Source organism: Ovis aries, chromosome 11 (genome assembly GCF_016772045.2).
Source record: "Ovis aries strain OAR_USU_Benz2616 breed Rambouillet chromosome 11, ARS-UI_Ramb_v3.0, whole genome shotgun sequence".
Taxonomy (NCBI): domain Eukaryota; kingdom Metazoa; phylum Chordata; class Mammalia; order Artiodactyla; family Bovidae; genus Ovis; species Ovis aries.
In genome coordinates this window covers 57,716,363-57,730,917 of record NC_056064.1, presented here as the reverse complement: position 1 = coordinate 57,730,917, position 14,555 = coordinate 57,716,363, and the positions used below count along the sequence as shown (strand labels likewise).

The 14,555-nt window shown below is 54.7% G+C and overlaps 1 protein-coding gene across 5 annotated transcripts in view; it reads right to left on the bottom strand.

The window, feature by feature from the left end:
• The window catches only part of LOC105616444 (uncharacterized), a 157,341-nt gene extending 143,081 nt beyond the window's left edge, over nucleotides 1-14,260 (bottom strand). For all 5 annotated transcript variants that reach the window (XR_009595415.1, XR_009595416.1, XR_009595413.1 and 2 more), the window contains exon 1: nucleotides 13,716-14,260. The gene's annotated coding sequence lies outside the window, so the exon portion shown is untranslated. The remainder of the gene's footprint in view (nucleotides 1-13,715) is intronic.
• Between the last annotated feature and the right edge of the window lie 295 nt (nucleotides 14,261-14,555).

Sequence of the window (14,555 nt, the reverse complement as noted above, 5' to 3'; positions counted from 1 at the left end):
CATCTCCAGCACGAGGTCTCTGCCGGTCTTCCCCCGGGGGCTGGAAATAAAAGGAGTTTTGTCCTCCTCCCCTCGCGGGTCTGAGTGAGCTTATCTGACACTCCAGCAGGCTTTGTAAACCGAGTGTCCCAGGATAAACGCTCCCTTAAGAGTGGCTTGGCCCGGGACAGGGGGACCCTCTCCAGAGGAGAATGGGGAACTTGTTCCAATGGTCTTTTAATACAGGGGGCGGGGTGTCACCGAGGACAGGCCTCCAACAGACTCTCACAGAAGGGTCTCTGTCCCGGGCGACAATGAGGAGAATTCTTAAAGACACGGATGCTGAAAGCGGGAAGGATTTTTTTTTTCTTAAGAGGAAGGGAGGGAGGTCAGGGCGGGAAGGGGAGGGGGCATGGGGAGGACGTCTCACTCCCCAGAACAGTCCAGGTTGTCGGAAGACATCTCAGCCTGAGGACGGGGCACAGGCCAGCAGAGCAGACTGCTACTCAAACCTGTTTGCTTTGCCAGCTCCCCACCTGGGAGCCTCCCAAACCCAGGATGTGAAGCCACCAGCCGGCAGCAAAGAAGCGCGTCTTGTTTTTTCCTACGTGAAGGGCGTCTGTTCCATCATCAGTCCTTGGAAGGCAGACTGAGACCAAACATTCACTCGGGAAAGTGGGAGGCGAGGGTGCCCAAAGGCCCTTAGAGAAACAGTGATCTCTCCATCCACTGGTGAGGCAGCTCATTTGCTTTTTTGAAAAGAATATTTTACTGTTTTTTTATGTATTTATTTTTTTGGCCGTGTCGCATGCAGGATCTTAGTTCCCCAACCAGGGCCTGAACCCTCGCCCCCTGCGGTAGAAGCACAGAGCCTAAACCACTGCACTGCCAGGGACCACCCCCGTTTACTCTTTGAGTTGTTGATTTCGGTACAAGGTCACCCTAACAGACTTCTGAGGACATCCCAAACTATTCCTGAGGATGTTTCAGAAGACGGCCCCACGAGCCTGTTGCGTGTTTTGATTTCGTTTAAGCTGAATCGAGGGCTTCTCCAACAAGCGAAGCTGCACATGAGCTGGGGTGGTGTGAGTGCTGGCAAGGACCGGGGGTCTCTTCTTGCCTGCCTTGCTCTGGTCATCCGCCCACAACAGCGAGGGAGGCAAGGGCAGACATCCTCTGGGCTGAAATTAATCAAGGAGCCGCTTAGTCCATGTCTCAGGTCTGGAGGGAGGGAACTGAGGACCCAGATGTGGCACAAGCTGTTCCCAAACTAAAGGCAAAGTCAGAGACGGAGACGGGCAGAGCCCAGGGCTCTCGGCCGAGCAACTGGCACAAAGAGGGATCAAAGTGCCCAGGGCCACACCAAGCGAAGACCAGGCACGCTGTCTGAAAGCGAGACACCCACAGCTGTTTCTCCAACAGAATGTGCTGGGGTCCCCTAGACGGGGTCCATAGACCCGGCACCCACAGTCACGGTGCTGGGGTCCCCTAGGCGGGGTCCATGGACCCGGCACCCACAGTCACGGTGTTGGGGTCCCCTAGGCAGGGTCCATGGACCCGGCACCCACAGACACAGTGTTGGGGTCCCCTAGACGGGGTCCAAGGACCCGGCACACACAGACACGGTGTTGGGGTCCCCTAGACAGGGTCCAAGGACCCAGCACACACACACATGGTGTTGGGGTCCCCTAGACAGGGTTCAAGGACCCAGCACACACACACATGGTGTTGGGGTCCCCTAGATGGGGTCCAAGGACCCAGCACCCACACACACACAGCAGCGAGCTGACAGAGCTGCATGAGCCTCGGGCCAGTCAGATCGCCGAGCACACGTGGTCTGTACTGGAGTCGGCATCAGGCCAGGTGCTCTGAGATCAGACGGCACTCACTTCTGATGTCACCAAAGAAGAAAGACGCATGCACGCGAAACAATAGGCACTGCTAGCAGCCAGGATACAGTGTTATGGGGCTACCTGGTGGCTCAGCAGTAAAGAACCTGCCTGCTAATGCAGGAGGCGCAGGTTCAGTCCCTGGATTGGGAGGATCCCCTGGAGAAGGAAACGGCAACCTCCAATATCCTTGTCTGGAACATCCCATGGACAGAGGAGTCTGGTGGGCTACAGTCCACGGGGTCATGAAAGACTCGAACACGACTCAGCAACTAAACAACAACAATGTGTCATGTTGCGGTTGTCAGTGCTGCAGAAGCTCAGGGAGGGGAAGGACTGGAGGAGAAAGACAGCACTGCGAAAGCAGAGAGCGAGCAGCCCGTGGGTGAGTTTATTCAGGTCTAATCTGGCAATTACTGGACAAGAATATTGGATTCCTGTACCCTCCCAACCACACCAGTTAAAAGGTCCTTCGTGCGAAGGTCAGAGTACACGGTGGCTGACGGAGCGCGGCTTAGACGGGGCAATGTTCCGCCTGGTCCTCGACACATTTGCTGGTGACGATGGCACAGCTTCACGCGTGCACGCTCAGTCGTTCAGTCGTGTCCGACTCCACGACCCCATGGACTGTAGCCCGCCAGGCTCCTCTGTCTATAGGATTCTCCAGGCAAGAATACTGCGGGGGGTTGCCATGCCCTCTTCCAGGGGATCCTCCCGACCCAAGGACTGAACCCGAGTCTCTTACATCTCTTATATTGGTAGGCAGATTCTTTACCACTAAAGCCACTGCGATTCATGGGGTCGCAAAGAGTCAGACACGACTGAGCAACTGAACTGAACTGAACTGAAAGCCACGCGAGAAGCCCACCGCACTGGGGAGCTCACCTCCGTTTCCAAGTATAACATCAGAAGGGCATGCCTGGCCGTGGCTCTGCTCTGAAAACTCACCAAAGCTTTGCACGCATGGAGTAAAGCACACACAGCTCTGTCCCAGGAAATAAAAGTTAGCATCCTCAACACAACGTTTTCATCAAATGCCTTGACGATGCTCCAGGCCACCTTCCTGTCCCACTCAAACACGTGCACCTACCCTTCCAAGCCTTCTTCATCGAGGACGCAGGGCCCTCCCCACAACCCCCATTCTATATGCTCACAAATGTGAGAGATGGAAGACATGATGGTAACCCAACACGGTAAGCCCTGGGCTCAGCATCCTCTGTGGATTTCAGCAACAAAGGGCGTGATGCCCATGCCCGCTCTGGACAGTTGTGCACCTCCTAAGCAAACAGAGTCAGGACCATCCAATGCGAAAACGTGCCGGTCTGAAAATCAAGCGGACCGGCACCTGAGTCCTGATCCGTGCTGGCCACTGGGTGTGCGGAGACTTGTATTTCTCCAAACCTGATGTTACATCTGTAGAGAGGAGCATGACGACAGCAAAGCAGATGGATTGGAACTGGGGGGACAACTCAGAATGAGGGGAGCAGCTCCTGAGAACTCTTCCTCAGGGAAACTCCAGGACATGAGACGCGTCTCTCAATGAATCGGTGTTAACCATCTTCACGCAGAGTTCACTGTCATCTCTGCAGAGGAGAGCAAAGTCTATTTCCAGCTCTGCTTCTGAAAGGATTCTGGCCTCACCTCCAACAGGAGACGGAGGAGGAAGCACTGTTTTAGACTTACTGGTGGGTTACTGGGGAGGAAGACGTGAAGGGTGATGAGAGCGCTAGAAAGGCTATCAAAACACTATGATTTGTGACTTCTAGCACCTTCCAGAATGTGTCCTCAACATTCATTGGAAGGACTGATGCTGAAGCTGAAGCTCCAACACTCTGATCACCTGATGCAAAGAGCTGTCTCATTGGAAGAGATCCTGATGCTGGGAAAGACTGAGGGCAAGAGGAGAAGGGGGCGGCAGAGGATGAGATGGTTGGATGGCATCACCGACTCAATGGACATGAATTTGAGCAGACTCCAGGTGACAGTGAAGGACAGGGGAGCCCGGCGTGCTGCAGTCCATGGGGTCTCAAAGAGTCAGACACAACTCAGTGGCTGAACAACAAGGACAAAGCATTTCCCAGAAGCAGCAGGAAGCCAAGCTTGCAACTCCGAGCTGGACAATCACGTGCCAACCTAGAAGCAGATTGCTTCTGGCTCCGCCGCTGGCCAGCAAAGTGATTTTGGACAAGTATCTTAAGTCCTGGAAGCCTCGTTTCCTTGTCTATTAAATGGGGCCACGTTACATGCGGTGGCTAGCAGCTTCCTGGGACGTGGATCACCTCCCCCACACCCCTTTCCTGCACTTCTCCACACTCCCTAAAAAGGCCTGTCCATATCCCAGGTGATTACCATGACAATGAGCTTTTCTACCGACAGTGAATGAGGACAGCTAGGAGCACCTGTTGGGGCGCGAGGGTTTCCTTTAAGAACTCTGCAACCGGTGAGCATGAGTCACAGCTCCTCAAACAATGGCTACCTGTATAAGGAAAATGAGGTCCCCTACCTTTAGCTCAGGCTTCCCTGGTGGCTCAGCAGTAAAGAATCTGCCAGCCAATGCAGGAGACACAAGAGACATGGGTTCGATCCTTGGGTTGGCAAGATCCCGGAAAAGGAAATGGCAGTCCACTCCAGTATTCTTGCCTGGGATAACCCACAGACAGAAAAGCCTGGTGGGTTACAGTCCAGGGGGTTGCAAAGAGTCAGACATGACTGAGTACACGGGAACACACACACACACACACACACACACACACACACACACCTTGAGCCCAACAGCGTGGAAAGCACAGCTGTGTCTCTTACAAGCAGCCCCCAGAAGTTGGGATACAAGTCGGACCAGGGATGTGAAAACACAGTGGAACCGTCTAAGTTGACTCACTTGGGCAGCTGCCCTAGAGTGAGCCCCTCGTTTGATTAAAACAGGGAGCTCCATCTCCTCCCTGAGCTGCCAAACACAAGAGCCCGGCAAGAGGTCTGCAGCGCCCAGGCGGGGCTTCTCAAGTCAAGCAAGGGACCCCTCTGCCACCACTGCTCAAGAGATGCGCAGAGTTAGGAAAGGAGCTTCTGAAGAAATCTCCGGGAGAGGTGCCATTCCATGCACTGGGCTGCTGTTCTAGGAACAAGAGGTGGACACTGTGAGGCTGGACTTCCTGGCTCCCCGATGGAGTGAGGTGATGTCCCATGAAAAAACAGACTCTCAGGTTCAGCAGTTCAGAGGAGAGAACTGCGGAGCTTCATTCCTATATCAGTCTCCATGATCATTCAGGCATGGACTCTCCCAGCTCCTACATATTCCAAGGTGAGGAGGACCAATTCCTTGCCCCCGCCACAAACCACTCTGCTGCGTCATCCAGGAGCCCAGCCGTCCACAGTAAACATCTGGGGCCATCTCTCTGCATCCTCCCACCTTGCAGAGTCCCTGTGGCTTTGGGGAGGGAAGGGCCTCCACCCACAGACGCAGGTGCGGGGCAGGTGAGAACAAGATGCAATCAGCGTGCTCCCCCTCCCAGCCACAGGGACGGGTCCAGGGCTGAGCGCACTTCTGGGGCTGTCCCTCGGGAATGCTGAGACAAAGGCATCTTCCTTCTTCTTCTGGGTCCACAGAGGCAGGGGCCTGCCCAGGCTTCTGCTGTTCCCGCTTCCACGACAGATGGAAAGAACTGGAGAAAAACACAAAGCCAAGAAGATCCCCAAAAGCACAACACCCAGACTTCTTAGTTAGATGGACACCCTCAAACTCCATGGTTTCAGCCAGTTAGAGCTGGTTTCTCTACAACTGGCAACCAAAATCGAGCCACCTAAAAATATCCTCCTTTGGTGGATGAGGAAATTAAAAGACACCCACTCCTTTCTAGTAGTCATGTAGAGATCTGAGAGTTGGACCATAAAGAAGGCTGAACTCTGAAGAATTGATGCTTTCGAATTGTGGTGCTGGAGAAGACTCTTGAGAGTCCCTGGACTGCAAGGAGATCAAAACAGTCAATCCTAAAGGAAATCAACTCTGAACATTCACTGGAAGGACTGATGCTGAAGCTGAAGCTCTAATACTTTGTCCACCTAATGTGAAGAGCTGATTCATTGCAAACGACCCTGATGCTGGGAAAGATTGAAAGACTGACGGCAAGAGGAGAAGGGGGTGACAGAGGATAAAATGGTTGGATGGCATCATCGACTCAGTAGACATGATGGGAGCAAACTCTGGAGACAGTGAAGGACGGGGGAGCCTGGTGTGCTGCAATCCATGCGTCACAAAGAGATGGACAGGGCTTAGTGACTGAACAGCAGCCCCAGATGGGGAACTGAACGCAGAGGCTCAGCAACGTGTACAAGTGATGGGGGCGGGATGGGACCCCAGCGCTGGGCACGTGCCATAACCTGTCTCGGAACCAGCGCTTCATCCTGTAAAGCTCTGGGGCCGTAAGGATGCTCCCTCAACTCCCTAAGGCCCAGATGCCAGAGATGGGAGTGCCCGTATCCAGGGCTGTCGGGACCAAGGGAAACGGGCTGTAGATCACTTGCTCCCGCCTGCCTGAGGCTGGCTCCTCTCTCTTCCCAACATAACATCACGGCCCTAGGAGCCGGCGCTGGCCAGTGGCTTGAACTTTTTGCATCCTTACATGGGGCTGTGGAGGGAAGAGGGAACAGGCAACATCCAACGGCCAGTTTGGCCAGTGAGCCCAGCCACACCAACAGCATCCCCAAGTCAGCACCCTACAGACAGATGCCCAGGGCGACAGGGCAGAGGCAAACGTCTGGAAAAGAAGAAAGGGTCCAGGTTCACACACAGGGCAGGGGGCGGGCAGGGGCCAGGGTGAAAGAGAGCAGCGGGAAGCGGTGAGTAAAGCGGTTCCAGGAAAGGCGGAAAAGCCCAGTGGCCAGGGCGGAACGCGAAGCCGGGGCCGGCTCAGCTCCCTGGTTAACCGCACTCCTGGGGCCCACTTAGGAAATTCAATTAAAATGCCCAAACCTCTACGTTTCCCAACTGGCTTGCCAGTGGCCACGGGCTCCCTTCAACTCAGAGAAACTTCCTCTGCCTGACCATGGGCAGATATCTGATGAGAAGCCAGAGGAGGCACGGTCACCCAAAGGGGCTTTCCTGGGGGCTCAGACGGAAAACAGTCTGCAATGTGGGAGACCTGGGTTGGATCCCTGGGTCGGGAAGTTCCCCTGCAGAAGGGCATGGCAACCCGCTCCAGTATTCTGGCCTGGAGAATCCCATGGACAGAAGAGTCTGGTGGGCCGCAGTCATAGGGTCGCACAGAGTTGGACACGACTGAACATACACACAGAAAGGCCCCTCCCCTCAAAGAAAAGAAAGCCTCCTCCCGGGCTTGGGATAGCCCTGCTCTGTCACCCCAGCCACAGTAATAACAGCTTTGTTTCTTGCTGTTTAATTTTTTTTTAATTATTTTTAAATTGCAATGAAAAAAAGAAAAATGAAAAAGAACCACATTCACGGTGGCTCCAGAGACACAAGGTCACTTTCCACCCAGCACACAGGGGAAAGTGCAGAGGTCAGGACAGACAAAGGATCCCAAACCCGGGGGGCAAACATGCGGGACCCCAGGGGTCAACAAAACCCGCGCCCCCACCCCAACCCTACCTTGAGGCTGGACACACGTGGTTTGGGACGTCTGATGACAAACAGGATCAGACAGAGCTTTCAGGGCCCACTCACAGCTCCGGGGAGAAAACTCCAGACCAGAGGGGGTCATCTGGACCCAGGTGCTGACCCTGGCTCTACCGGAGTCACCACAGAGACCTGGCGTCTGACAGCTAACCGCAAAAGGGCACTTCTAGGCCATGTGACCATACAGAAAAGGGATTCACGAAATGTCATTGCTTTTTTAAAAAAAACTTACATATGGCAAACTTCATATATATAATCTGATCATGCAGGACACGTGGACAGAGAGGATTCACCCCAAAGTTCCCTCAAATCATGAATCCTCTCTCCATCTCCCCCCACCAACGCTTGCAGAATACTCCCTTGTCACGGAGTTCGGGGCTGGTTCTCCGGGTGGGCATCCACCTCATTTGTGCTTCAATATCTTCTTCTGGAGAAGGTGGGTGACACGTCACCAAGCTGAAGATGGTGCCCAGTGGGGCAGTGACGCAAAAGCAGTTGAAAAACTCCACTGCAAGTAACAGCCCATGTTTCAGGCAAAGGCAGTGGGTCTGAAATCCATTAAAATCAGACCCTATAGGCCCCCAAAGGCTCAGCAAGTCAAGAACCCTCCTCCAGTACAGGAGACACAGGGGATGCACGTTCCATCCCTGGGTCAGGAAGATCCCCTGGAAGAGGAAATGGCCACCCACTCCAGTATTCCTGAAAAACCCCATGGAGAGAGGAGCCTGGCAGGCTGCAGTCCAAAGGGCGGCAAAGAATCGGACACAGCTGAGCACATCAGCATAGGAACACATACAGCGGGTCTGGAAGCCGTTAAAACTAGAGCCTATAAGAGGCACTTTCCAAGCACCCGGGAGCCTCCCGGACCTGAGGGGCCCAGACTGCAGTCCCTTAGTCACTCGCTCAAACACGGCGCGTCTGTTTTTACCAACTCCGGAAGGCACCTGGTTTCAGGCCTTCTGTGCAGAAACCTGTACGAACACACCAAATACGGGAGGAGGTGATGATTCACGTCACAAAAAGGGTTCTTTGACAGGAACTTGCCACTTCAGCATTCCTGGAGCTAACAAACTTCCTCCAGGCCCTTCGCACAGCACGTGATCACCCGAGACTCCTTGTGTATAGACGTTTCTCCAGGCTCAAACCGAGTCTGTAGAGGAAGGGAGGCCGGGGGGTTTGCAACAGACCATCTTTCACCAATGGCACAGTTCAACCAACAAGAAGTTCACCCAGGACCACCCCCTCCTGTCAAAGGGGGCGAGTGCAGCACTCCTGTGATGGTGTGGGGACCCCAACCAGTTCCGTGTCGAGGGCCGACACTGCCTAGGACAGTGCTGCTCAGGAAGAGGAGTAGCGGGGCCTGCTTAGGCTCACAAACACCCCGGGGGGGCTGCCTTTTCAGGGGCATCTTCCCAGCTGCTGGGGAAACTCATGAACCGCAGAGGAGAGGCTGAAGATCTTACTCCTGAAGCCAAGAACTGCAGCTCTTTATCCTTCACCCAAACGCAGCCCCTTCTACCTTAACCACGAACAAAGGGCACCTGATTTCAAGATTTCCAGGTCACAACCTGTGCCAGCAAAACCAATTAAGTACATGTGGGCGCCACACCAGGTGGAGGTAAGCCGGGGAGACTTCCTGAAAGAGGAGGAAGACAGAGAAGCTTTGCGGCTGGGTACCCTTGACAGGGAAAAGGCTCAGTTCTGGCTGTAGCTGGCCAAGAAGTCAACCAACTCTGTGTTTCTTCAAGTGTCCATCTAGGGCGAGGGAGCTTGTTAAAAACGCACATCTCTGAGCACCGTCCCTGCCCCCTACATACCAAAACAACCTCTAAAAGTGGGGGAGGGTGGGATGGTTGCTAAGAATAGTTGTTGTTTTTTTTAACCAAATTCGCCAAGCAATTCATTTTTTATGCAAACCACACGGTGCAGGCCAGGGGGTCAATCCCTTGGAGCAGCTGGTCTGGGAAGAGCTGGCAGGGAGGGCCCTCAAGGAGTCACCACGCAGGAGAAGAAGGCGAGTGTAGACGGAGGGCTATTCCAGGACTGTTCAGCTCCAGCATCCCGAAGCCCTCTCCCACCGAGACTTCCTGTTATGATCCTCACTGGAGCTGGCTGGTGAGAGAAAACGTCTGTGCCAGGGCACTGGGGCGGGGCGGGGTGGGGGGAGAGGGGATGACAGTCTTTCCGTTTACAAGCTATAATAGGAAGGCTCGGAGCATAAGAAAAATCAAGTCTACGTGACCCTGACAGTAACCGAGAAGCTCCATCTGGACGACAGAAACCTGTCTGGTTGAGAGTTAAGTAACCTCAGAACTTCCTCATCCCAAGCAAACATCACCTCCACTCTATGTGCAGGCAATCAGCCGCGGCTGGAGAGGACAGCCCGGGTCTGCGTGTGTGTTGTCGGGGGAAGCTCTGGGCTGCGGCGGTCTCTGATGCAGGGAGAAGGAACCCTTTCACGGGGCTCCTCAACGCCACACAAGGGCTCTCTTATGCAAAGACGCTGGGCCAGCTTCCATTCACAGCGGTCGCTTCCAAACACCCCTCCAGGCTGGCTCTGCTCACCCCCAAAGAAGAGGGGGACCCCTCCCCAGCCCAAGACGGCTGGACAAAACCCTCGGTCCACTCTGAGGAACAAGCGGAAGCCCCTGTTCCTTTAGACCTGCTCAGATCACCGGGAAACTCTGCCTCACTGGGTTGGTTTGCACACTTAGCAGCAGGCACACCTGCCGCCCAGGCATCGTGAGTCACCCCCCAGGCAGTGCGCGCCGGACTCCCCGACAATGGGGGTTTCTGGGCTTGGCGGCGGGCTCTCACGCAACCCAGATGACATCCTCCACCTCCTCCCCACCCCCCAAAGCAGGTCAGGACAGATCAGGCTGTAACCACTCACTCCCAGGGAAGGTCCACAGAGGAAGGAGAGGGTATACAGGGACGCACCGCCCGCTCGTGATCAAGAGTCCTCTCCCCTCCACACCCTGAAGGGGCTCATCTGCCCTGCTGGCCGTAAATTGGGAGGAGGGGGTGAGTTAACCTGCGGGAGAAGATGGAACAGACTTCTCAATTTTAAACCTCCGGAATAAAGACGGTCTGCGGAGATGCATAACCGTGAAGCACAGCATCTATGGTCAATGACCCTGCACTGGATATCTGAGGGCCTCCCTGACGGCTCAGTGGTAAAGAATCCACCTGCAATGCAGGAGCCACAGGAGCCGAAGGTTCAACCCCTGGGCCAGGAAGATCCCCTGGAGGAGGAAATGGCAACCTGCTCCGGTATTCCTGCCTGAAATATCCCACGGACAGAGGAGCCTGGCGGGCTACAGTCCATGGGGTCGCCAAGAGTCAGACACCACTGAGTGACTGAGTATGTGGGCATTGGACATTTGAAAATTTGCTAAGAGGGTAGCTCTTCTGTTAACTGCTTTTGCTGTCAAAAAATGATAGTAAATAAGAGGGTGGAAGAAAATTTTGGAGGTGATGGGTATGTTTACGGCATGGGTTGTGGTGCCAGTCTCACAGTGTTTTTTGGTGACCAAACTCACCGAGTTGCAGGCATAAAACACGTATGGGTTTTTGTATGTCAATCATGCCTGAAGTGAGTGGTTTTTAAAGAAGACAGCCTGCTGACTCACTCTCAACGTTCACGTTTTTACATGACAGCGCTTTCTGCCATTCAGGATCCTGAAATGGATCATGGACCAGAAAAAAAAGACATTAGTGGGACCATTGGGAAAATGTGGATGAGGCCTAAAGATGGGTTCAAAGTATTCCATTACTATTAATCCCCGTGCTGATCATCCCACTGTGGGTCGATAAGATATTAACACACAAGGAAGCTGGGTGAAGGGTATAAGGGAACTCCATGTATTATTTTTCAACTTTCCCCAAAATCTAGACTCCTATCAAAATCAAAAGTTGATAATAGGGCTTCCCTGGCAGCTCAATGATGAATCAATCTGCCAATGCAGGGGACATGGGTTCGATCCCTGATCCCAAGAGGATCCCACATGCCTCGGCGAAACTAAGTCCATGTGCCGCAACTACTGAGCCTGTGCCTAGAGCCCAGGAGCCGCAGCTACTGAGCCTGTGCCCAGAGCCTGTGCTCCACAGCAAGAGAGGCCACCACAGTGAGAACCCCAGGTACCGTAACGAAAGCAGAGCCCCCGCTCACAGCAACTAGAGAAAAGCCTGCCCGGCAACGAAGACCCAGCACAGCCACAGATAAATATAAATAAGCGAGTTTTTTAAGCAGTAATAATTTGTAAAAGGACAGCATTTTGAATCCAGCTTCCTCGTAAATCTTAATCTCCGGCATTGCTAAAATAATTTCAATCCCAGCCCTGAAGGCAAATTTTAAGTTACTCTCACAGCCAGTTCTGATCAATTCTTCGCTTCAGGAAAAACAAAAGGCAACGAAACACTGCATTCACTCAGTGAGCATTGTCTGGGCTCCTACTGTATCCTGGCTCCCAGCTTCGGTGTTATCTGCAGGCTAAGCGCTGCAGCCTTCATCCAAGCCCACCTGGTAAAGGTCCACCAAGAAGGGCACTCCTTTTATTTTAGGCATGACTGATTTAGAGCAAAGAGTGGCTTCTGGGAATTTTCCAAAGGAAATAATTCAAAATGTGGACAAATCCTTATGTACAAAAGACACTCACCAATGCATGACTTCAAAGGGTAAAAATTTGGAAATACCTCGGTGTCCAACAATGGGAGAATTGTCACGCAAACTATGATTCAGTGTCTGTAGCGAATACAGTCATTATGTGGGGAAATATTCAAAAAAAAAAGCGAGGCGGGGGATAGAGCGGGAACCAACGTTGTATACATTGCAGGGGTTTCAGCAGTGAGGAAATATGTCAAATTGCCAGCATTACTGTGGGAACTGGGTGTTTCCTGAATTTTGCAATTTTTTTTTTTTTTTTTTTTTAGTTTTCTATAAAAGACAGAGAAAGGACAGCGGATTACTTTTAAAAATCAGATGGGGATGCAGAGGTGGGCTTCCAGGCCGTCAGTGGGACAATTTCAACAGCCCCTCTCCCAGAGAGGGTGGGCAGGACCACAGGGTACACCCTGCACCAGGTAGGCAGTACCAGGGACCCGGGAGTGGCCAGAACACTGGCTTCTGGGAAAGGAGCAGAACCAACACATCTTTTTCCTTCCAGCGGCGCCTGGTTCTCCCACCTTCCCAAGCACGTGCTCACGGGAGGCCCTGGCGCCCAAGGGAGACCCGTGACAGCTTCCAGACGCGTTCTATGCAAGGGGGACCGCTGGACAGGAAATGGACCATCACAAACAGACTGCAGACAGGGCTGGAGGAGGCAGGGGAGGGAATCCTCCACCTGGGAAAGCATCCCCAGGGAACAGTCTTCACGGGGCAAGTCTCGGGAGTTGAGGCCAAGTGCCAAAGGACAAGCGAAAGGAGGCCCTGGGTTAATCCATACATCAAGGCAGCCTGGCTCAGTCATTCACTCAACAAACAAGTACTCGGAGCCTACTTGGTGACAAGGCAGGGTGCTGCTCCGAGGAGCCCGCACAAAAGGAGGAGAGAGGGGAGCTGTGGATGCAGAGGCAGTTTGCGTTCAGTTCAGGACTCAAGACGAAGCCCCTCTCCTGAGGCTGGCGAGGAAACCTCTTCCACTAACAATCTGCCCTGATGGGGGAGGGGAGGTGGTTAGTAGCATTGGAGGGAATTCCTGACACCTCTCACCCATTCAGTGAACCCCCTGATGGGTGGTGCGGTCCTTGCAGTAAAGCCGTTCTTCGGCGACCACGACGGGGGACCGGAGACATTCCCCACCCCCCACGGGGAGAGGGGAGACAGGCGCTGCCCCTAGATCGCACTCTGAGTCGCAGGCAAGCAGACGTCGCGAGCTCACCGAGGTAACGGCCCCGCAGCGCGACGTGCTTAAAAGGTAGTAAGTGCCAGGGGGGTGGGCGGGGACCTCGAGGATGCGGACCTCACCCCAGGCCGGGGCCCTATCCCGCGGGGGCGGCCGGTGGCTAGGCGGCGTTGGAAAGGCGATGAGCCAGGGCGCCCAGATAGGCGATGACCACCGGGAATCCGCTCCGCCGGGAGGCAGACGATGGCTAAAACGGCCTCTGAGAGGATGTCAATTACAAGAACAAAAATCTCAACCCAGAACCGCAAGACTTTCATAAAGCGACGCAGGGGGTCATATTATATTCCCTCCTCCCCGAATCGCGGGGAGACTTACCTCCAGGGAAGCGACCCGACTGTTGAGTAGCACGCACCAATCCACGGATGGAGACGAGGTCGTGGGTCATCAAGCCCCGCCGAGATGCACCAAGTAATCCACGGTAGAGGGTCCGGAGGCCCGGTCCCCATTTCCATCCAAGGCCAAAGCGCCGGCCGTCCCGGCCTCGGCGCCCGGGACCCGCGGAGATTGCGCGCGGGTTCGCCGGCCCGGGCTCCCCAGGGGCGCCCCGCCGATCGCAGCCCGCCTCCCTGCGCTCTGAGAGCACCCAGCTCGGACGCAGCAGCTCGCCTTTCTTCACTGCGTATCACCAGCGCGACCCCAGGAATCCCCGCCGGGAACCCCTCTGCCAAGCCCGGAAAAGCATTAGGGGCAGAGGCAGTCTGGGCCTCGGGTCTACAGGTGCGCGGGGCCCGGGCGGCTCGGGGCTGGCGCCAGGCAGGCAAGAGAGACGCAGGTGAGAAGCGCCGAGGCTTCTCACGGCTGCCGCTGCAGGGTGAAGATTCTCAGGATCGCAGTTCCGCGCCCGCGCCACCGCGCTCTCTACCCGTGGCCAGACTCCAGCCCTTATATAGCAGCCGGGCCGCGGCAGGGCGGGCGGGGCGCGCGAAAGGGGCGGGGCGGGGCCGAACTGCTTCCCGGGAGATGGAGTTCTGTCTAAAAGCCCCAGATGCTGGGAAAGATCGCAGGCAGGAGGAGAAGGGGACGACAGAGGATGAGATGGTTGGATGGCATCACCGACTCAATGGACGTGAGTTTGAACGAGCTCCGGGAGTTGGTGATGGACAGGGAGGCCTGGCGTGCTGCAGTCCATGGGGTCGCAAAGAGTCGGACACAACT